Genomic DNA, 25,454 nt, shown 5'->3' on the forward strand with positions numbered 1-25,454 from the left:
GGCAAGTTGACCAAAAAAATATATATATAAGTGAAGGTGAACAGGGGGAAAAATAGGAAAATAGCCCCTATGAACATGAAATTACATTTAACATAATAATAATCACAACACATAAAACTTCATAGTGATACCACTTCTCTTTTATCAGATTTACAAAATCAGAAAGCCTGACAATACACTCTGTTGGCTAGGTTGTAGAAAATAGAAATTTTTATATGTTGTGGAGGATTTCAAAATGTTACAACCTCTACTGAATGCAGTTTGATTCACTTCTACAAATATATAACAACATCATTCACAACAGTATTGTTATACTGTTATTTATTATAGCAAAGTTTGGAAACAATCCACAACTTTAACAGCACAACAGGTAACTAGTTGAATAAACTATGATACCGGCAACAGGGGAGGAGAAATTAGTAAATAATTATTATTAAAAGAAATAAAATGTTTATTGTGGGTTTATTTCTAGGACATATTGTTAGTTAAAACTGCAGGTTACAGATATATATTTTTAGTTTACTAAAATTGTGTAAAATATAAGCAACAATAAGCAAAATATGTATTCATGCCATAAAGGATAAAGGACAAAATATTGAAAATGATTTATGGGGAGCATAGGAAGAAAGAGTAGAAGAGATATAAATGAAAGTAATATTTCTCTGACTATGCCATTTTTAAAAGTTCATTTTGAATTTTTTGCATAGTAAAAAAATGACTCAATTTTTAAGAAAAGCACAAGCCTAAAATTAAAATAAGAGAAAAAATGAACAGAACTATATATCAGATAGTTAACACAGCTGCAAAGAGACAATAAGTGTTTTGTAATAAACTTGAATACAGTAGTCTGACCACATACCCTTTGTGATACATATTCTAAGGACAAAAGTTTTTACAAGAAACATTGAGCTACAATAGTAGTAGTGGCATAAGTTTAAAATTTTTTGACACTATAATAGGATAACATAAATAAATATATTAATATTTCTGGTAAAAGAAATGTTCCATATTAGAGAAAAGATAAATATAAAATCAATAAAGATATGAAAAATATCAAAATATTGTATTTAAATTGGAAATGTTATTTGAAATGTAGGTTTTAAAAAATAGAAATCCATGATTTCTGGTTTAGTGCTAACATGTAAAGAACTTGGAAGTTTTACATTCCTTCTTACAATGAAAAACAGCTGAATAAACTGAAAATCAATGCACTATCTTGGACACATCAAAGAACTGAGTTTGCAAGGGAAACTGCCACTTGGAAAGCCAGAGACAGGCAAATCCATGGAGTCACAGCTGGAAGCTAGCTTCTAACTTGGAGAAGAAACAGCTGGAGCCATAAACTGGTAGGGAGAGTTTATAAAATGTAATTTTGATGAATTGCCAGAGGATGAATATAGACTGCGAAGGTAAGTGTGAGAAATTCTTGGGGCTAGAGTCTTTGGAGGAAAACACAAACTTCTGTGCTCTTCACCTCCAGAAAACCAACCAGAGTCTTGTGAAGAGTTGCCAAGAAAGCTCCCCTCATGAAACTGTCAGAGGAAGGAAAAGTAACCATTATAAAATAGGTTTAGAGCTTTCTCCATAACACAGACTGATTCCAGGAAAAATACCTTGTTGGATCTGGGGAAAGGTCATTTCCCCAACTTTATGCCCCTTTGGCCTTTCTTTCTCACCTGAGTGGGGAAAAAGCTGAGAAGAGCTTACAAAAGCCACAACTCAGGGACACATTTCCACTAGAACACTGAGATTTAATCATAATATTATAGAATCCTTCCCCTGCCCCATGCCTAGCCACCACACCAGAAACCCAGTATGGTAACAGGGATTACAGTAAAGACCTCATCTAAAGAGTAGTTCTTAGGAAAGCCCAAAGACAACACAGACACCAATGCAAGGATACTGGAGGAATTTGAATTTTCTGGTGCCTATAGTTATAGCAAACATTATAAACATCCCAACTCTTAGAGAGAAATAAAGGCCCACAGTAAGGGCTAATTAGCTCAATTTCTAGTTTTTGACACATCATGTCTGACATTCAACAAAAAAATTTAAAAAATTAAAAGGCATACTAAAAGGCAAAAAAAAAAAAGAAGTCTGATGGCACAGCATCAGAAACAAACAGATATGATACAGATTTTGGAATTGTCAGACAGGGAATTTAAAACAATTATGATAATATGATGAAGACTCTAATGCAAAACCACTTTGGGAGTGTTTGGAAATTTCTTTCAAAGCTAAACATACTGTTACCAATGATCCATTAATTGCACTTGATAATAATATTAGGAGCATCATTTAATCATAAGAGTCAGTGCATTCAGCGAGGAAGGATGAATTAATTTATGAAAAATACTTAGAAATGTACCTAGTACTTGATATACATTTATATAATTATTACTTAATGGTAATCACAAAATCAAAATGTTTTGAAAGATTATCTGCATATTTTTCATTACTACCTTTTCTCTAGCTCAGTTGTTCTAAAATCATTTTTCCATAAGCATTACTGTACACATCTATAGCATATGTTGTAGAATATTTAAAAGACATACAGATGTAATTTTTTATCTGAGTAATTTTCACCTTAGTTTTGAACCTAGCATTCAAGAAATATGTGATTCTACAGAATACAGTATTTTTAAGAACATTTCACTATTTTCATTTCATTACAAAATATTGCACAGGTATTATTGCTTGTACTTTAGGCTTGTTTCAGCAAGTTAGAAATTATAAAATGTGATTCACATTTCCCTGAAATAAAATTACATGTTCAATGAAACACTTTCAAGCTCATTTTTATAAAAATACGTGTTCAATATTCTTTTTTCAAGTCATCTAGAGCAAAATCACTGTAAACAGAATTACTAGTGTTTATGTAAACCACATACCAATGAACATCACCAATTGAATATTGAATCTCTAAGATGTAAACAGTGATTATTTGTGTTTTAATAAAACTTTCAGATGAGCAGCAAAGTTTTTCAGTAAAATGAAAAAAATTATATATGTACAACATAAAATAATATATATAGTTAACATATCATAGCACATCAATAACAATTTTGTTCTACACATTTTTATTAGTTACAGTTTTTGTTGTCATTAATGAAACTGTTGTTCACAAACTGGCCCCAGTACAGGGAGAGAAAGGGGGACTGAAGAAAGAGACCACTCCGGGTGCTAGGTGGCAGGTGTATCAAGCAAGGGAACTTACTTACCAGGCTGCCTTGGGTAGCTGCAAGACGAGTAGATTGCTGCCCCCTCCCACCCAAATCTTGAAGTTTATACAGAGGCCTTAACTGGGCTGAGTCACATATACCATCCAGATGATATCAACACACCATCATCTCAAGTCTCTGTCCTTGGGCAGCTTCCAGCAAGCAGAAGGCAAGTGGAGTGCACATTCCAAGGATAGTGGAGACAAGAACCTCTGATTGCCAAGGTCAACTGGAGGTCATGTCCTCTCAGTGACCTCTTCCAACAGAAATCTTTTGGAAATAAAATTTTCCATTACTTTTCACTATTCACTATGGTGATCACAGGAACAGAATGTAGGTGTCAGATGTTTGACTTCTTTTAGTTGGAAATTTCCATGCATTGCCTTGAAATTACCAATACTGCAGAAAGAGAGAAGAAACATTCCTTTCACATATTTCTGCTGATTCCCAGGAAATATGTAATCTAGGCCGGTGATTATCCACCTGGAAGCCCAATAATATCACTTTGCAGCAATTTAAGTAGCTACTCCAGATTAATTGAACACAACCATTTAGGGTGGGTCCTATGTATAGATACTTAAAGTTCTATAAGTAGTGCTAGTCTGTAAGCATGATTGAAAGTCACTCCAGTGTTTTGACTTGATTCTGTTGTCTTTATGAGGTACCATATTGATTTCAACACGAAACTCAGACAATTTTTCAGATTCTACAATGTATATTTAGTGCATATTACTGAAAGTATATCTTATCAAACATCATTTATTAATGATTTAATTACATATTTGAAGATTAGATAATTTTTCAAAGGCAACTTGGAACTGACAGTGTAACATTGTCTATTTTCTGTGTACTTTAGCACTTTGCATATGGTTCTTAAAGAATGTACCAACTTCCATTGTAATGATTTGTATAATTGCCATATGTTGGGAGAATTTGCAGAGATCTTTGTACATCTGGTTTGACTATGTTTCCAAAAGGCTTAGTCCCAGGCATAAAAATATGCTTAATATATGCAGGATGAATAAATATATGAATGAATTTCCACAATTCTGGATGAATTTATTTTCTTCCCAAATGATTTCCCTGATAGCCAAAATTTGAACATAACTGAGAATCTTGTACAGTAGTTGGATATCTATTTGTAAGTGACTAAACCCCAATTTAAATAAAAATGTAAGAATTGAAAATCTATCTGTTCTTTATTCCAAACAAAAAACTTGAACTTTTATCAAGGTTAAGTAAAACCAAGGACATGAAGATATATGCACTGCTTTTCTCCTTCTCTCTCTCTCTCTTTGTCTTTCTTTTTGTCTCTTCCTCTCTCTCTCTCCCCACTAATTATCACTTCATCTTTCTGAATGTGGTTTTAATTTTGTTGGATAGACTAACTTCAAGAAGCTTACCCATTGCAAGGAGAGAGGCAAACCATAAAACAGACTTTTAACTATAGAGAACAAAATAAGGGTTGCTGGAGGAGAGGTGGGCAGGGGGATGGGTTAAATTAGTGATGGGTATTAAGGAGGGCACTTGTGATAGGCACGGGGTTTTGTATGTAAGTGATGAATCACTAAATTCTACAACCCAAACTAATATTACACTGTATATTAACTAACTGGAGTTTAAATAAAAATGAAACCACACACACACACACACGAAGATTACCCATTGCTACATTGCTAAAGGCAATTCTGCATTACAAGCTTTCCAGCAAAGCAAAAAGAAAGCCGTCCTTGCCATTTCTAGAAAAACACAGTAAGTAATTACTCAGGTTGGTCCAGTTTAGCAAATGAGCTCAGTCTGGAATCAAGAGTTATTTTGAGAGTAATGATTAGCTCAAATTTTCAGCTTTATTCAAAGAGGCAAGTCTGTTACCAGAAGGACAGGGAAAGCACAGGCATAGTTATGAGGAAGTGGAAAGGTTGGTAGTAATTTCAAGTTTTCTCTGTTGTATCTGATAAAACTTATATCCAATATCTAGGAGAAAAAAAATCAATCATAACACTTCTACACCTCTATGTCAACTTTCAAGGAGATGTGACACACACAAATTGTCACCACTGTTATGCTAATGAGCAAATAAAACACCTTTGTAATACACACAGAAGAGAAATAAACTAGGATTGTTAAACTTTTTCCTGTTTTTATAAAAATTTTCAAATGAACAGAAAATAAGAAGAGCATATGAATCTTCATGACCTCATTATATATATAATATAGATATATTATCATTATATCTATAATGATATAGATATCATTATATATGATACCTATATATCATAATATATGTGATAATATATGGGAGTTTTTAAAAAATATTGTCAAAATGATTAACACAAACAACAAATTAGACTTAATTCCTTATTATCAGTTAATAAACAATCTCCTTTAATTTTTTGCTGATTATTTTATAAATATATTTAAGATAATTTAATTTTGGGGGGGCGGAGCAAGATGGCGGAGGAGTAGGAGACCTGGATTTCATCTGGTCTCAGGAATTCAGGGATCAAACCATTCTGAACACCTACGAACTCAACAGGAGATTGAAGAAGAGAGTAGCAACAACTCTCTGAACAGAGAAGCGACCACTTACTGGAAGGTAGGACATGTGGAGAAGTGAATCCAAGGCGATATTCAGGAGGATAGACAGCAGGGGAGGGGGCCTACATCGGCCGCTTCTGGCAAGTGATAGAGCCACGGAGCAAAAAATTGGAACTTTTAGAAGTCGGTTCCGCTGAGGGACATCACTCCAGTGGCTAAGTGGGAGGTGGAAACCTCGCGGGACAGTGTGGACTTAGGACCCTCGGGGTCACAGAAAGACCGGGGGTGCCTGAGTGTGGCAAAGCTCCCAGGTATCAGAGCAGGGAAGTCAGCTGCAGAGACGGAGCCAAGGCGTGGGCTCGCAGCTCGGAGTGGCCATAAACTGTGATCCATGGCCCAGTTGGGCCACTGCACCTCTAGCAGGGACCCAACAAGCAGCAGAACCGGGGAGACTCCCCTCCTTCCCCAAGGAGGAGCAGCGCGGGAGTGCACCGCAGGGATCTGCTGGGTTTGGAGACTCCACACGGGATCGGGTGCCAGAGATAGAAACGCTCTGTCACAGGCCAGGTGAGCATGGAGTGGGGCCGGAGACCGGGAAGATGGGAGTGCTTGACTGCTTTTCTCTGGGGGCGCACTGAGGAGCGGGGCCCTGAGTTCTCAGCTATATCTGGGCAGAGAGTGGGAGGCCAACATTTCCACCCTGGTCCTCCAAATCTATACCAAGAGCTTGCAGGGAACAAAAGCTCCTGAGAGCAAACCCAAGCAGCTTGCTTAGCCTGGACCGACAAGGGCGGGGCAATTTTGCCACCAGCAAAGACATTTGGGAACAACAGCAACAGGCCCCTCCCCCAGAAGATAAGCAGGAACAGCCAGCAAGCCAAGACCAAGTTTACCGATCAAGGAGAATGGGAGAACTCCAGTGCTAGGGGAATACTGCACATAGAATTCATGGCTTTTTTACCATGATTCATTAGTTTTTCAAAGTTAATTTTTTTTTAATTTCGGGGGGTTTTTCTTGGAATTTTTCTTTTTCCCTTTTTCAACCAACATCTTGTCAATCCCTTTTTTAAAAAAAATTATTTTTCATTTTTAGAGTCATATTTTAACCCTTCAGAGTAGTAACACTTTTTTTTGGCATATATATATAAGTTGTTCTCTCTTTAAAATTTGGATATACAGTTTCTTCTAACAGATCAAAATATACCCTAAATCACTACTGTATGGCTTGGTTCTAGTCTCCTGCCTGATTACGGTCTCTCCGATTTTTTTTTCTTTTCCTTTTTCTTTTTTTTAAATCTTCTTCTTTCTTCTTTCAAACAACTTCTTAGCAATTCCGTTTATAAAACCTTTTATAAGTTTCATCTTTACAGTCATCTTCCATCCCTTCATTGTATCAACCCTTATTTTGTACATATATAAGCCTTTATTCCTTTAAAATTTTAGGAGGCACTTTCTTCTAACAAACCAAAATACACCCAAAATCTAGTGTGTGGCACTGATCTATGAACTAGCCTGATCATAGTTGATCATATACTGTTTTTTTTTGTTTTGTTCTGTTTTTGTTTGTTTCTATCTATTTCTTTTTCTTTTTCTTTTTCTTTTTTTTCTCTTTCTTTCCCTTTCTTTTCCCCTGGTTTCAGGTCTTTTCTGATTTGTATAGAGTATATTTGCTGGAGACGTTGTTAACCTGTTAGCATTTTCTTCTCTCATTCATCAGTTCTCCTCTGGACAAAATAACAGGACAAAAAAAATCACCTCAGCAAAAAGAACAAGAGGTAGTACCGTCTGCCAGGGAACTACCCAATACTGACATTAGTACAATGTCAGACCTAGGGTTCAGAATCATGACTTTAAAGATAATAGCTGGGCTAGAAAAAAGCGTGGAAGTTATTAGAGAAACGCCTTCTGGAGAAATAAAAGATTAAAATCTAACCAAGTCGAAATCAAAAAGGATATTAATGAGGTGCATTAAAAAATGGGGGCACTAACTGCTAGGATAAATGAGGCAGAAGAGAGAATCAGCGATATAGAAGACCAAATGATGGAAAATAAAGAGGCTGAGAAAAAGAGAGAAACAACTACAGGATCACGGGGGCAGAATTCGAGAGATAAGCGATACGATAAGATGAAACAACATTAGAATAATTGGGATCCCAGAAGAAGAAGAAAGAGAGAGAGGGGCAGAAGGTATCTTGGAGCAAATAATAGCAGAGAACTTCCCTAATGTGGGGAAGGAAACAGGCATCAAAATCCAGGAGGCACAGAGAACCCCTCTCAAAATCAATAAAAAGAGGTCAATACCCTGACATCTAATAGTAAAACTTACGAGTCTCAGAGACAAAAAGAAAATCCTGAAAGCAGCTCAGGAGAACAGATATGTACCTACAATGGTAGAAACATTAGATTGGCAAGAGACCTATCCACAGAGACCTGGCAGGCCAGAAAGGACTGGCATGATATCTTCAGAGATCTAAAAGAGAAAAATATATAGCCAAGAATCCTATTTCCAGCTAGGTAGTCATTGAAAATAGAAGGAGAGATAAAAAGCCTCCAGGACAAAAAAAAAAAAAAAAAACTACAGGAATTTGCAAACACGAAAGCAGCCCTCCAGGAAATATTGAAAGGGGTCCTCTAAGCAAAGAGAGAGCCTAAAAGCAGCCTAGACCAGAAAGGAACACAGACAATATACAGTCACAGTCACTTTACAAGCAATAAAATGGCACTAAATTCCAATCTTTCAATAATTACCCTGAATGTAAATGGGCTAAATGCCCCAATCAAAAGACACAGGCTATCAGATTGGACTAAAAAACAAGACCCATCGATATGCTGTCTGCAAGAGACTTATTTTAGACCCAAAGACACCCACAGATTGAAAGTGAGGGGGTGGAAAATCATTTACCATGCTAATGGACACCAAAGGAAAGCTGGGGTACCAATCCTTCTATCAGACAAATTAGATTTTCAAGCAAAGACTGTAATAAGAGAAGAGGAAGGACACTATATCCTACTTAAAGGGTCTATCCACCAAGAAGATCTAACAATTGTAAATATCTATGCCCCTAACATGGAGCAGTCAACTATATAAAGCAATTAATAACAAAAGTAAAGAAACACATCGAAAACAATACAATAATAGTGGGGGATTTAACACGCCCCTGACTGAAATGGACAGATCATCTAAGCAAAAGATCAAAAAGGAAATAAAAGACTTTAAATGAAACATTGGACCAAATGGACTTCACAGATATATTCAGAACATTCCATCCCAAAGCAACGGAATACACATTCTTCTCTAGTGCCCATGGAACATTCTCCAGAATAGATCACATCCTACATGACAAATCAGGTCTCAACCGGTACCAAAAGATTGGGATTATTCCCTGCATATTTTCAGACCACAGTGCTTTGAAACTAGAACTCAATCACAAGAGGAAAGTCGGAAAGAACTCAAATACATGGAGGCTAAAGAGCATCCTACTAAGGAAAGAATGGGTCAACCAGGAAATGAAAGAACAATTTAAAAATTTCATGGAAACCAATGAAAATGAAAACACAACGGTTCAAAATCTTTGGGATGCAGCAAAGGCAGTCCTAAGAGAAAAGTATATAGCAATACAAGCCTTTCTCAAGAAACAAGAAAGGTCTCAAATACACAACCTAACCCTACACTTAAAGGAGCTAGAGAAAAAAACAGCAACTAAAGCCTAAACCCAGCAGGAGAATAGAAATCATAAAGATCAGAGCAGAAATCAATGAACTAGAAACCAAAAGAACAGCAGAACAGATCAACGAAACTAGGAGCTTTTCTTTGAAAGAATTAACAAGATTGATAAACCCTTGGCTAGACTTATCAAAAAAAGAGAAAGGACCCAAATCAACAAAATCATGAATGAAAGAGGAGAGATCACAACCAACACCAAAGAAATACAAACCATTATAAGAACATATTATGAGCAATTCTATGCCAGCAAATTAGATAACCTGGAAGAAATGGATGCATTCCTAGAGATGTATCAACTACCAAAACTGAACCAGGAAGAAATAGAAAATGTGAACAGACCTATAACCACTAAGGAATTTGAAGCAGTCATCAAAAATCTCCCAACAAACCAAAGCCCAGGGCAAGATGGCTTCCCAGGGGAATTCTACCAAACATTTAAAGAAGAATTAATACCTATTCTCCTGAAACAGTTCCAAAAAATAGAAATGGAAGGAAAACTTCCAAACTCGTTTTATGAGGCCACCATTACCTTGATCCCCAAACCAGACAAAGACCCCATCAAAAAGGAGTATTACAGACCAATATCCTTGATGAACATGGATACAAAAATTCTCACCAAAATACTAGCCAATAGGATCCATCGACAACAATACAATAATAGTGGGGGACTTTAACACCCCCCTGACTGAAATGGACAGATCATCTAAGCAAAAATCAACAAGGAAATAAAGACTTTAAATGACACACTGGACCAAATGGACTTCACAGACATATTCAGAACATTACATCCGAAAGCAACAGAATACACATTCTTCTCTAGTGCCCATGGAACATTCTCCAGAATGTTTTTTTCTCAGAATCCTTTTTTTTTTTTAAGTTAGGGAGGAATCTGTACCCCCCTTCCCAGGAGAATCCTTTATTTGCCCCAAATGAGGGATGGGCATAAGTTGTTAAATAACTGGAATAGACATGGGTTCTGTACAGAGGGGCCCAGGGAGGGGCTTGTGGGTGGGCAGCAGTTCAGTGCATCTGAGGCTGGGGGTGCCCATGGCACCTTCCTGGCGGATCGGGGGCCGAGCCCAGCTTCTCTGCCTCCTGTCCCACCGACTAGCTCCTGTACGCACTGTCCTCCTTCACCTCAGTGCTGGGCAGCTTGCCTCGGGCCTCGGGGCCCCTCAGCAGCGTCACTCCTTCCTCCAGGCCCATGTCAGACAGGGCGTCCAGTAGGCCTGCCAAATCCCTACCAGCCAGTTTGTAACTGTGCAGGAGGCTGCCACTGGGCGAGGCAGACTTCCAGTATGTGTCCACCAGACTGCGTAGCCTTAGACGTTCTGCCAGTTCTGCCCAGCTGCCCTGGGCTCCTGGCCCATCTAGCAGATGTTCCATGTTCTGTAGGGTTGTATCCTCAAGCCGCGGGTCTGGCCCTGCAGGGCTAGGTGAGGTCAGGGGTTTGCTGTGTGTGACCAACCCCAGCTCCTCCATCTCCGTGGCTAGATGCAGGGCTGTTCAGCCCCCTTGCCACTCTGCAGCCATTAAAAGTATTATTCACCATGACCAAGTGGGATTTATCTCTGGGCTGCAAGGTTGGTTCAACATCCGCAAATCAATCAACGTGATATAATATATTAACAAAAGAAAGAACAAGAATCAAATGATCCTCTCAATAGATGCAGAGAAAGCATTTGACAAAGTACACCATCCTTTCCTGATCAAAACTCTTCAGAGTATAGGGATAGAGGGTACCTACCTCAATATCATAAAAGCCATCTATGAAAAACCTACAGCAAATATCATTCTCAATGGGGAAAAACTGAGAGCTTTCACCCTAAGGTCAGGAATGTGGCAGGGATGTCCACTATCACCACTGCTAGTCAACATACTATTAGAAATCCTAGCCACAGCAATCAGACAACAAAAAGAAATCAAAGGCATCCAAATTGGCAAAGAAGAAGTCAAACTCTCACTCTTTGCAGATGATATGATACTGTATGTGGAAAACCCAAAAGACTCCACCTCAAAACTGCTAGAACTCATACAGGAATTCAGTAAAGTGTCAGGATATAAAATCAATGCACAGAAATCAGTGGCATTCCTATACACCAACAAGACAGAAGAGAGACAAATTAAGGATTTGAACCCATTTACAATTGCACCCAAAACCATAAGATACCTAGGAATAAATCTAACCAAAGAGGCAGGGGATCTGTACTCAGAAAACTATAAAATACTCATGAAAGAAATTGTGGAAGACACAAAGAAATGGAAAAACGTTCTAAGCTCATGGATTGGAAGAACCAACATTGTGAAGATGTCAATGCTACCTAGAGCAATCTACACATTCAATGCAATCCCCATCAAAATACCATCCATTTTTTTCAAAGAAATGGAACAAATAATCCTAAAATTTGTATGGAACCAGAAAAGACCCCGAATTGCCAGAGGAATGTTGAAAAAGTCATGCAAAGCTGGCGGCATCCCAATTCCGGGCTTCCAGCTCTATTACAAAGCTGTCATCATCAAGAGAGTATCGTATTGGCACAAAAGCAGACACATAGATCAATGGAACAGAATCCAAATCAAAACCTCAATGAGATACCACATCACACCAGTCAGGAAGGCTAAAATTAACATGTCAGGAAATGACAGATATTGCTCGGGATGTGGAGAAAGGGGAACCCTCCTACACTGTTGGTGGGAATGCAGGCTGGTGCAACCACTCTGGAAAACAGTTTGGAGGTTCCTCCAAAAGTTGAAAATAGAGCTACCATATGATCCAGTAATTGCACTACTGGGTGCAATTTATCCCAAAGATACAAATGTAGGGATCCAAAGGGGTACATGCTCCCCAATGTTTATAGCAGCAATGTCCATAATAGCCAAACTGTGGAAAGTGCCAAGATGTCCATCGACAGATGAATGGATAAAGAAGAAGTGGTATATATACACAATGGAATATTATGTAGCCATCAAAAGGAATGAGACCTTGCCATTTGCAATGACATGGTTGGAACTGGAGGGTGTTATGCTGAGTGAAATAAGTCAATCAGAGAAAGACGTGTCATATGACCTCACTGATATGAGGAATTCTTAATATCAGGAAACAAACTGAGGGTTGCTGGAGTGTGTGGGTGGGAGGGATGGGTTGGCTGGGTGATAGACATTGGGGAAAGTATGTGCTATGGTGAGCACTGTGAATTGTGCAGGACTGTTGAATCACAGATCTGTACCTCTGAAACCAATAATGCAATATATGTTAAGAAAAAAAAAAAGAAGTTAGCGAAAGGGGAAGAATGAAAGGGAGTAAATCGGAGGGGGAGACAAACCATGAGAGACGATCAACCCTGAAAAACCAACTGAGGGTTCTAGAGGGGAGGGTGCTGGGGGGATGGGTTAGCCTGGTGATGGGTATTAAAGAGGGCACGTTCTGCGTGGAGCACTCGGTGTTATGCACAAACAATGAATCATGGAACCCTAGATCAAAAACTAATGATGTAATTTATTGTGATTAACATAACAATAAAAAATTTGAAGAAAAATCTTGGTACTGAAGTTTACCAGTTGAGGATTAAAAATACCTATTTGCATTTATACATCACTGTTCATGTTGGTTTTTTGGTTGGATATAATCAGTTGAAGCAAATTCTAAATTTTGATGATTTCCTATGGAACATTATTTTACCAAGTATAATAATATTGCCGTTCTTTTTCTGAACTCCAAGACTCATATCCTCTATGATTTCTGAGTTAACAGATTTTCCCATGAAGACACAATCAAACCAGGTTTTCAATATCACCCTTTCCAAAGGATATTTTATTACTTTTTTGACTACTTGAAGTAACAGCTTGGTGTCTGCCTTTACAAGGATATGTTTTGGAAAAGACTTTATAAGATCTCCTTCATTGTGGGCAGAAATATAAGACCAATCAGTATCATAAGTGGATCAAGTGCTTAGTTTTACATAGAAAATGATAAATCAAGATAGACTCATGATTTTGACATCTAGTCTGAAAGAAATTTCTATTTTATGTAAATTAGTTTCAACTTTTAAACCTAACAGCATGTATATTCTTTTTATGACAGTGTAATTGGTTTTTTTAAAAAGATTTTATCAATTTATTTGAGAGACAAAGACAGTGAGAGAGAGAGAGAACACGAGTGTGGTGAGGGGCAGAGGGAGAAGCAGACTCCCCGGTGAGCAGGGAGCCCAATTCAGGGCTTGATCCTGGGACTCCAGGATATTGACCTGAGCCAAAGGCAGACACTTAACTGACTGAGCTGCCCAGGTGCCCCAAATGTTTTATATCTAATCCTAAAACCATTACTTTCAATCCGAAATGCAAATACTGAGACAAATAACAATGTTTATATTTAACTAAAGGGAAAAATTTAGCTTAAAAATGTATACATATCTATATCTTGTGTTAAAGTCAGAATGAATGAAATATTCACCACTTCATGTTCAAAATATTTTGGTATGAAATCCTATACTTAGGCCTTAGTATTCTTCTGAAGACTGTTGATGTGGAGGAAATAGTCACTCTGTGAAATGATGCTATTATGACAAGATGCTAAAGTAAGTTTAATAAATGAAAATTCATTTCTATGATATTGTGATGAGAAATGGAAATATAATGAAATAAAAATTATAAGTATAAATATTATTATAACCCATTAAAACCATTTATTTTTAAAATATCTGCAACTATAGCAATGTTACATGTTATATACTTCTAATACAGCAAAAATCTATTTATTTCTAGTAGAAACAAGGCATACCTCGAGTATAGCATCCTCAAATTCATACTTCTCACTTATACATCATTTCATCATTGTCTTACAATTACCGAAGCACTTTATCATAATAATCCTGAACCAAATCACCTAAATTGTTAAAGTGATGTGGATGCCATAGTTTCTTTTAGCAGATCTCACTGAATTCAAAGTTACATGGTCATTAATTGCAAGTAATACCTTCTAATCCAGGTAAAATTGATCATAGTTCAGGAGATTTTTCTCTATTTTTAAGAAGCCACTGATCCCAGTCTAGAGAATGTTGCATTATTAATTTTGTTCTACTGCTCTCAGGGTAGTTAATCAATTTTGTTCCTGTTTCTTCTAATTTACACCATAACAAGGATGAAACTGTCAGCCTTGTGTGTCAGATAAGTGTACTGCAAATTAGAATCTTTCGTGTTAGCAGAAATCTTTTGCTTATGGCTTTTGGTTTTCTAAAATTCAAAAATAAGAATCATGCAACATATGTTAAAAAAAATAAAAAAGAAGAAGATAGCAGGAGGGGAAGAATGAAGGGGAGTAAGTCGGAGGGGGAGACGAACCATGAGAGACGATGGACTCTGAAAAACAAACAGGGTTCTAGAGGGGAGAAGCGTGGGGGGATGGGTTAGCCTGGTGATGGGTATTAAAGAGAGCACGTTCTGTGTGGAGCACTGGGTGTTATGTACAAACAATGAATCATGGAACACTACATCAAAAACTAATGATGGAATGTATGGTGATTAACATAACAATAAAAATTTTTTTAAAAAGAATAAAATCAGTTTTAAAATCGATTACGTAGGATATGCCAAATGCCTTTTATTCGAAGAACACGTTCATAACAACTCCATTGATTGCATCTGTTAGAATCATCTATAACCCAAAGATACACCATTGGCTTTCCTTCATATTTGACCCAGCAGGGTCTAGAAAGTATAAGGGTAATTTTCTGCAAGACAGAGAAGACAAAGGCTATTTTTTTCCTATTCCCTGATTCGATTGCATTGAGAATGGATTTAAGTCTAAACATACTTAACTATATCATGTTTTCTTTAAGGCTTTAAAGGCCTCATGATGGGAAATGGCATATTGTCTTCATTTCACTTTGAAAGTCCACCACTGACATTGCTGTTTAGAGCCATATTATTGATAATATTTTTAAACTGTTAAATGACAAAAGTGGAAAATAGTACTTTACTTTTAATTTCATTGTCTCATTCTGCTTTAATGACATAAAACCATAACTTTTATGAAAGTCGGTAATAAAATGAACTTGAAGCTTATATACTGGTAATTGGGGGACGGGGGAGAATATTGTGCTTTCCCCTGCTGCAAAGAGATAAGTTTAAAACATAGGCTATTTCTCTCACATCCAAGGGATTTCATTTCCACTTTAATTCTCTAATTCTTTTAACAAATATTTATTTATAAGTGATTTCTTAAATTCAATTAATTGATGCTAAGCACAGAGTCTTTAGTTATATTTTCATCTACCCAATTACCTTAGAGACAGGTGTTATTGCACTGAAATATTAACTTTAAGAGCAAACAAAGTGGGGGCACCTGGGTGGCTCAGTCGTTCAAGCAGTGGACTCTGGATTTCAGCTCAGGTCACGATCTCAGGGTCCTGGGATTGAGCCCCATGTAGGACTCTGTGCTCAGTGGGGAGTCTGTTTGAGGATTCTCTCTCTCCTTCACCTCCTGCCCCTCCTCACACATTCTCTCTCTCTGTGAAATAAATAAATAAATAAGTAAGTAAGTAAATAAATAAATAAATCTTAAAAAAAATTAAAGTTTTAAAGAGGGCGCCTGGTGGCTCAGTCAGTTAACATCTGACTTTGGCTCAGGTGTTGATCTCGGGGTCCTGGGATCAACTCCCACATTGGGCTCCCTGCTCAGCAGGTAGCCTGCTTCTCCCTCTGCCTGCCGTTCCCCTTGCTTGTGCTCTCTCTCTATCCCTGTCAAATAAATAAAATCTTTAAAAAAAATTTTAAAGAGAAAACAAATTATATAGTGGAAGAGAAATATGTCCTATAAAATATGTCTTTAAACACTTAGTCAATTAGAAAAGAAGTTTTAAGAACTTCCTGTGCTAACTACCATAGATATATAAAGAATGGCAACATTTATTGGTAAGAGCAGTGGTAAGTAAAAACAAGGCACTATGAAGAATAGGTAAAAATTTAAAATTTATGATTTGAACAGGATAGGAATAAGAGTGGGCATGTATGTGAAAAAATTATTAAACTCTTTCTCCGAATATTACTTTGATTTTGCTTTCTTTCTCACTTCTCTCCCTCTCTCTATCTCTGAGACTCCAATTCTTAGTATATTAGACCTTTTCACTGTATCCCAATGTTTCTGACAATTTTTTTCTTTTTTTCTGTTCTGCTCTCTACGATTCAAACTGGATATTTCTATTGACCTTTCATTTCACTAATCCTCTTTTCTGATGGCTCCATATGCTATTATACACTGAATTCTTAATTGTTATATTTGTCAGTTTTAGGTTTTTCTTTTCCTTTCTTTTATTATTGTCATTTTTTAAATTTGTGTTATGTTACTCACCTTACATTTTATTTTATTTTATTTTTTTGTTATTTTATTGTTATCTTACTCACCATACATTACATCATTAGTTTTTGATGTAGTATCATTTTTTTAAAAAACACATAATCCAGTTCTCTGGTGAAGTTCTTGTGTCCTTTTTGATATAGCTATCAAAAGTGCATCAAACCTGGGACTTGTAAGTGCAATTATTTGGGTCATCTGTCAGTGACTCTGTTTCTTGGTTCCGATTCTTGTTCTGTAGGGTAATTTTTGATAGACTAGAATCATCTTTTTCAAGAAGGCCTGAATCCTATCCTCTGGTAGACATATAGGATAGGAACAGAACATTTTAATCTAATTAGAGGCTGAGCAGACTAGATGCTGGGCTGGAGTATTTTTTAAGCTCTGCCTACACCTGTGAAGACCCCAGGGGTCCTACCTGAGAGTCTAGGGAGTTCGCTGGGCTTCTCTTCCTTGAAAGGTTCTGAATTCCAATATTTGTCTCCTCATCACTGTAAGACGGTTGTAAACTACCGTCTGTTTCCACATTATTCTGCTTAGTTTGGCAGAATATCAATTCCTTAAAAGACTCCTGGGAAAAGCTGCTGAGGACAGGGCTCACTTACCCATCATTTCCCTTCTCACTGGATTATTGACTCCCTCTAGTCCTGTCTACCCTGGCTGTGCAGATTCCTTTCGTTGTTTCTCCAGCTCTATGAGACCACTAAGACTTCTGGTTTGTCAGCTATAACTACTGGATTTTTCAGTATCTGTCTTGATAAATGGCCAGAAAGGAAATCTGCTTGCAGAATTTCAACTCATACTGTTCTTTTTTTCTTTCTGCAATCTTGAACCTCGAAACCTTTTTGTCTCAGCAGCTCTCTGGTGGCTTCAGAGATGTCTTCTCTACTGTCTCTTGATAGGATTACTAGCCTGATAAAAGCTACTCACTTTGTCCAGAAGCAAGAGTGATAAACAACTCGTTTGGATATATGGTTTTTTTATTGTTATGTTAATCACCATATATTACATCATTGGTTTTGATGTAGTGTTCCATGAGTTATTGATAGCGCATTAACAACCACTGCTCCATGCAGAGGTGAAGGTGACCTCTTTAATACCCATCACCACGCTAACACATCCCCTCACATCCTCCCCTCTAGAACCCTCAGTTTGTTTTTCAGAGTCCGTAGTCTCTCATGGTTCGTCTCCCCCTCCGATTCCCCCCCTTCATTCTTCACCTCCTGCTATCTTCTTATTCTTTTTTTTTTCCTTAACATATATTGCATTATTGGTTTCAGAGGTACAGATCTGTGATTCAACAGTCTTCCACAATTCACAACGCTCACCATAGCACATACCCTCCCCAATGTCTATCACCCAGCCACCCCACTCCTCCCACCCCCCAACACTCCAGCAACCTTCAGTTTATTTCCTGAGATTAAGATTTCCTCATATCAGTGAGGTCATATAATATATGTCTTTCTGTGATTGACATATTTCACTCAGCATAACACCCTCCAATTCCATTCACGTTGTTGCAAAAGGCAAGATCTCATTTATTTGATGGCTACATAATAGTCCATAGTGTATATATACCACTTCTTTACCCATTCATTTGTCGAAGGACATCTTGGCTCTTTCCACAGTTTGGCTATTGTGAACAATGATGCTATAAACATTGGGGTGCACGTACCACTTCGGATCCCTACATTTGTATCTTTGGGGTAAATACCCAGTAGTGCAATTGCTAGATCGTATGGTAGTTCTATTTTCAACTGTTTGAGGAACCTCCATACTGTTTTCCAGAGTGGTTGCACCAGTTTGCATTCCCACCAACAATGTAGGAGGGTTCCCCTTTCTCCGCATCCCCGCCAATATATGTCGTTTCCTGACTTGTTAATTTTAGCCATTCTGACTGGTGTGAGGTGGTATCTCATTAAGGTTTGGATTTGGATTTCCCTGATGCCGAGCGATGTTGAGCACTTTTTCAAGTGTCTGTTGGCCATTTGGATGTCTTCTTTGGAAAAATGTCTGTTCATATCGTCTGCCCATTTCTTGATTGGATTATTTGTTCTTTGGGTGTTGAGTATGATAAGTTCTTTATAGATTTTGGATACTAGCCCTTTATCTGATATGTCATTTGCAAATATTTTCTCCCATTCTGTCAGTTGTCTTTTGGTTTTGTTGACTGTTTCTTTTGCTGTGCAAAAGCTTTTTATCTTGATGAAATCCCAATTGTTCATTTTTGCCCTTACTTCCCTTGCAGTTGACGATGTTTCTAGGAAGATGTTGCTGCAGCTGAGGTCGAAGAGATTGCTGCCTGTGTTCTCCTTTAGGATTTTGATGGACTCCTATCTCACATTTAGGTCTTTCAACCATTTGGAGTCTATTTTTGTGTGTGGTGTAAGGAAAGGGTCCAGTTTCATTCTTCTGCATGTGGCTGTCCAATTTTGCCAACACCATTTGTTGAAGAGAATGTCTTTTTTCCATTGGACATTCTTTCCTGCTTTGTCAAAGATGAGTTGACCATAGAGTTGAGGGTCCATTTCTGGGCTCTCGATTCTGTTCCATTGATCTATGTGTCTGCTTTTGTGCCAGTACCATACTGTCTTGATGATGACAGCTTTGTAATAGAGCTGGAAGTCCGGAATTGTGATGCCGCCAGCTTTGCTTGACTTATTCAACATTCCTCTGGCTATTCGGGGTCTCTTCTGGTTCCATACAAATTTTAGGATTATTTGTTCCATTTCTTTGAAAAAAGTGGATGGTATTTTGATGGGGATTGCATTGAATGTGTAGATTGCTCTAGGTAGCATTGACATCTTCCAAATGTTTGTTCTTCCAATCCACGAGCATGGAAAGTTTTTCCATTTCTTTGTGTCTTCCTTAATTTCTTTCATGAGTATTTTATAGTTTTCTGAGTACAAATCCCTTGCCTCGTTGGTTAGATTTATTCCTAGGTATCTTATGGTTTTGGGTGCAGTTGTAAATGGGATCGACACCTTAATTTATCTCTCTACTGTCTTTTGTTGGTGTATAGGAATGCCACGGATTTCTGTGCATTGATTTTATATCCTGCCACATTACTAAATTCCTGTATGAGTTCTAGCAGTTTTAGGGTGGAGTCTTATGGGTTTTCCACATACAGTATCATAACATCTGCAAAGAGTGAGAGTTTGACTTCCTCTTTGCCGATTTGGATACCTTTCATTTCTTTTTGTTGTCTGATTGCTGTGGGTAGGACTTCTAATAGTATGTTGAATAGCAGTGGTGATAGTGGACATCCCTGCCACGTTCCTGAACTTAGGGGAAAAGCTCTCAGCTTTTCCCCATTGAGAATGATATCCGCTGTAGGTTTTTCATAGATGGCTTTTATGATATTGAGGTAGGTACCCTCTATCCCTATACTCTGAAGAGTTTTGATCAAGAAAGGATGTTGTACTTTGTCAAATGCTTTTTCTGCATCCATTGAGAGGATCATATAATTCTTGTTCTTTCTTTTGTTAATGTATTATATCACGTTGATTGATTTGCGGATATTGAACCAACCTTGCAGCCCAGGGATAAATCCCACTTGGTCGTGGTTAATAATCCTTTTAATGTACTGTTGGATCCTGTTGGCTACTATTTTGGTGGGAATTTTTGCATCCATGTTCATCGAGGATATTCATCTGTAATTCTCCTTTTTGATGGGGTCTTTTTCTGGTTTGGGGATCAAGGTAATGGTGGCCTCACAATATGAGTTTAGAAGTTTTCTTTCCATTTCTATTTTTTGGAACAGTTTCAGGAGAATAGGTATTAATTCTTCTTTAAATGTTTAGTAGAACTCCCCTGGGAAGCCATCTGGCCCCGGGCTTTTGTTTGTTGGGAGATTTTTGATGACTGCTTCAATTTCCTTAGTGGTCATAGGTCTGTTCAGGTTTTCTATTTCTTCCCGGTTCAATTTTGTAGTTGATACATCTCTAGGAATGCATCCATTTCTTCCAGGTTAACTAATTTGCTGGCATAGGGTTGCTCATAATATGTTCTTATATTTGTTTGTATTTCTTTGGTGTTGGTTGTGATCTCTCCTCTTTCATTCATGATTTTGTTCATTTGGGTCATTTCTCTTTTCTTTTTGAGAAGTCTGGCCAGGGGTTTATCAATCTTGTTAATTCTTTCAAAGAACCAGCTCCTAGTTTTGTTGATCTGTTCTACTGTTCTTTTGGTTTCTATTTCATTTATTTCTGTTCTGATCTTTATTATTTCTCTTCTCCTGCTGGGTTTAGGCTTTATTTGCTGATTTTCTCTAACTCCTTTATGTGTAGCGTCAGGCTGTGTATTTGTGACCTTTCTTCTTTCTTGAGAAACGCTTATATTGCTGTATGCTTTCCTCTTAGGAGTGCCTTTGCTGCATCCCAAAGATTTTGAACAGTTGTGTTTTCATTTTCATTGGTTTCCATGAAATTTTTTAATTGTTCTTTCATTTCCTGGTTGACCCACTCCTTCTTTAGTAGGATGCTCTTTAGCCTCCATGTATTTGAGTTCTTTCTGACTTTCCTCTTGTGATTGAGTTCTAGTTTCAAAGCATTGTTGTCTGAAAATATGAGGGAATAATGTCAATTTTTTGCCATGGTTGAGACCTGATTTGTGACCTAGGATATGATTAATTCTGGAGAATGTTCCATGGACACTAGAGAAGAATATGTATTCCGTTGCTTTGGGATGGAATGTTCTGAATATATCTGTGAAGTCCATTTGGTCCAGTGTGTCATTTAAAGTCTTTATTTCCTTGTTGATCTTTTGCTTAGATGATCTGTCCATTTCAGTCGGGGGGGGTGTTAAAGTCCCCCACTATTATTGTATTGTTGTCAATGTGTTTCTTTGCTTTTGTCATTAATTGCCTTATATAATTGCTGCTCTCATGTTAGGGGCATAGATATTTACAATTGTTAGATCTTCTTGGTGGATAGACCCTTTTAGTAGGATATAGTGTCCTTCCTCATTTCTTCTTACAGTCTTTGTTTTAAAATCTAATTTGTCTTATATAAGGATTGCCACCCCAGCTTTCTTTTGATGTCCATTAGCATGGTAAATGATTTTCCACCCATTCACTTTCCATGTGGGGGTATCTTTGGGTCTAAAATGAGTCTCTTGCAGACAGCATATCTATGGGTCTTGTTTTATAATCCAATCTGATAGCCTGTGTCTTTTGATTGGGGCATTTGGCCCATTTACATTCACGGTAACTATTGAAAGATGGGAATTTAGTTCCTTTGTATTGCCTATAAGGTGACTGTTACTGTCTATTGTCTGTGTTCCTTTCTGGTCTATGCTGCTTTTAGGCTCTCTCTTTGCTTAGAGGACCCCTTTCAAGATTTCTTATATGGCTGGTTTCATGTTTGCAAATTCCTTTAGTTTTTGTTTGTCCTGGAAGCTTTTTATTTCTCCTTCAATTTTCATTGAAAGCCTAGCAGTATATAGTGTTCTTGGCTCCATATTTTTCTTGTTTAGTGCTCTGAAGATATCATGCCAGTCTTTTCTGGCCTGCCAGGTCTCTGTGGATAGGTCTGTTGCCAATCTAATATTTCTACCTTTATAGGTTACATATCTCTTCTCCCAAGCTGCTTTCAAGATTTTCTCTGTCTCTGAGACTCATAAGTTTTACTATTAGATGTTGGGGTGTTGACCTATTTTTTTGATTTTGAGAGGGCTTCTCTGTGTCTCCTGGATTTTGATGCCTGTTTCCTTCCCCACATTAGGGAAGTTCTCTGCTATAATTTGCTCCAATATACCTTCTGCCCCTCTCTCTCTTTCTTCTTCTTCTGGGATCCCAATTATTCTGATGTTGTTTCGTCTTGTCATACCACTTATCTTTCGAATTCTCCCCTCGTGATCCAGTAGTTGTTTATCTCTCTTTTCTCAGCTTCTTTATTTTCCATCATTTGGTCTTCTATATTGCTGATTCTCTCTTCTGCTTAATTTATCCTAGCAGTTAGTGCCCCCATTTGTGATTGCACCTTTTTGATTTTGATTTGGTTAGATTTTAGGTCTTTTATTTCTCCAGGAAGGGCGTCTCAAATAACTTCCATGCTTTTTTCAAGCCCAGCTAATATCTTTAAAATCAAGATTCTGAACTCTAGGTCCAACATCGTACTAACGTCTGTATTGAGTAGGTCCCTGGCAGACGGTACTACCTCTTGTTCTTTTTGCTGAGGTGGTTTCTTTCATCTTGTCATTTTCTCCAGAGGAGAATAGATGAATGACAGAGCAAAATGCTAAAAGGTTAACAATGTCCCCAGAAAATATACTCTAAACAAATCAGAAAAGACCTGAAAGCAGGGGAAAATAAAGGGAAATAAATAAAAAGAAAGAGAAAAAAAAGAAACAGTAAAAGATATAAACAAAAATAGAACCAAAAAAAATAAAACAATATGATCAAATATGATCAGGCTAGTGCATAGATCAGTGCCACACAATAGATTTTGGTTGTATTTTGGTCTGTTAGAAGATAGCACCTCCTAAAATTGTAAAGAAAGACAGACTTTTATATGTACTAAATAAAGGTTGATACAATGAAGGGATGGAAGATGACTGCAAAGATGAAAAGTATAAAAGATTTTATAAAAGGAATTGATAAGTTGTTTGAAAAAAGAAAGAAGAAGATTTAAAAAAAAAAGGGAGAGAATGTGATCAGGCAGGAGACTAGAACAAAGCCATACACTAGAGATTTAGGGTATATTTTGATCTGGTAGAAGAAACTGTATCTCAAAATTTTAAAGAGATAACTACTTATATATATATGCCAAAAATAAGGGTAACTACTCTGAAGGGATAGAATATGACTCTAAAAATGAAAAATAAAATGTTTTTTTTAATGGGATTGATAAGATTTTGGTTGAAAAAAGGAAAAAGAAAAATTCAAAAAAAACCAGTTAAAAAAATAACTTTGAAAAACTAATGAATCATGGTAAAAAAGACATGATTTCTATGTGTAATATTCCCCTATCGCTGGAGTTCTCCAGTTCTCCTTGATCAGTAAACTTGGTCTTGGCTGGCTGTTCAAGCTGATCTTCTGGGGAAGGGACCTGTTGCTGTGGTTCCCAAATGTCTTTGCCGGAGGTGGAATTGCCCCGCCCTTGTCAGTCCAGGCTAAGCAATCTGCTTGGGTTTGCTCTCGGGAGCTTTTGTTCCCTGCAAGCTCTCGGTACAGCTTTGGAGGATGAGAGTGAAAATGGTGGCCTCCCAATCTGCCTGGAGGAGCCGAGAACTCAGGGCTCCGCTCCTCAGTGCACCCCCAGAGAAAAGCAGTCAATCACTCCCGTCTCCCTGGTCTCTGCCGCACTCCGTGCTCACCCGTCCTGTGACCAAGCGTTTCTATCTCTGGCACCCAACCCTGTGTGGAGTCTCCAAACCCAGCAGATTCCTGCGGTGTGCTCCCGCCCTGCTCCTCCCGGGTGAGGAAGGGGACTCTCCCGGCTCTGCTGCTTGTTGTGTCCCTGCTGGAGGAGCAGTGGCCCGAATGGGCCACGGATCACAGTTTATGGCCACCCCGAGCTGAGAGCCCGCGCCTTGGCTCCATCTCTGCAGCCCGCTTGCCCGCTCCGATACCTGGGAGCTCTGCCACACTCAGGCACCCCCAGTCTTTCTGTGACCCTGAGGGTCCTGAGACCACACTGTCCTGCGAGGGTTCCACCCCCTGCTTAGCCACTTGAGCGATGTCCCTCCGCGGAGCCGACTTCTCAAAGTTCCGATTTTGTGCTCCGCGGCTCTATCACTTGCCAGAAGCGGTGAGAGAGGCCCCCTCCCCCGCTGTCTATCCTCTCGAATATCGCCTCGGATTCACTTCTCCGCAAGTCCTACCTTCCAGTAAGTGGTCACTTCTCTTTTCAGAGTTGTTGCTACTCTCTTCTTCAATATCCTGTTGAGTTCGTAGGCGTTCAGAATGGTTTGATCCCTATTCAGCTGAATTCCTGAGACCAGACGAAATCCAGGTCTCCTAGTCCTCTGCCATCTTGCTCCGCCTCCCTGGATATATGTTTATAACACTTGGGAAGAGACTAAATGATAAAAAAGAAAAGCAGAATTGTAATGGATTGTGCATGCCATATTCAAAAATATGATCTTTATAATGATGTTCTTTTGAAAATATTTTATATTTTGTTATTTTATCTGTTGAAGATATTTAAGCAAAGGAGGGTATATGGATTTTACATTTAAAAAAGACAAAGCTGGGGTGCCTGGATGGCTCAGTTGTTAAGCATCTGCCTTTGGCTCAGCTCATGATCCCAGGGTCCTGGAATCAAGCCCACATTGGGCTCCCTGCTCCACAGGAAGGCTGCTTCACCCTCTCCCACTCCCCCTGCTTGTGTTCCCTTTCTTGCTGTGTCTCTCTCTGTCAAATAAATAAATAAAATATTTAAAAAATAAATAAATAAAGACAAAGCTACCACCATGGAAGATTGGTTAGAAGAGTATGAGAATAGAAGGTTTCTATGAAAGACAGACAATCCATTAGATTAAAAAAGGGAACCTTTGGGAAACTATCAAAATCATTTTTTTTTGTGCAGGGAGTCTTTTGTTGTATCGGGTTTTTAATGGAAAGGGAATTTAAGGGAAACCAGGAAAATCGTTGGGAAATTTTTTAGAAAGAGGAATATTT

Source organism: Callorhinus ursinus, unplaced genomic scaffold (genome assembly GCF_003265705.2).
Source record: "Callorhinus ursinus isolate GAN/ISIS: 27379988/994484 unplaced genomic scaffold, GSC_fseal_2.0 scaffold39, whole genome shotgun sequence".
NCBI lineage: Eukaryota > Metazoa > Chordata > Mammalia > Carnivora > Otariidae > Callorhinus > Callorhinus ursinus.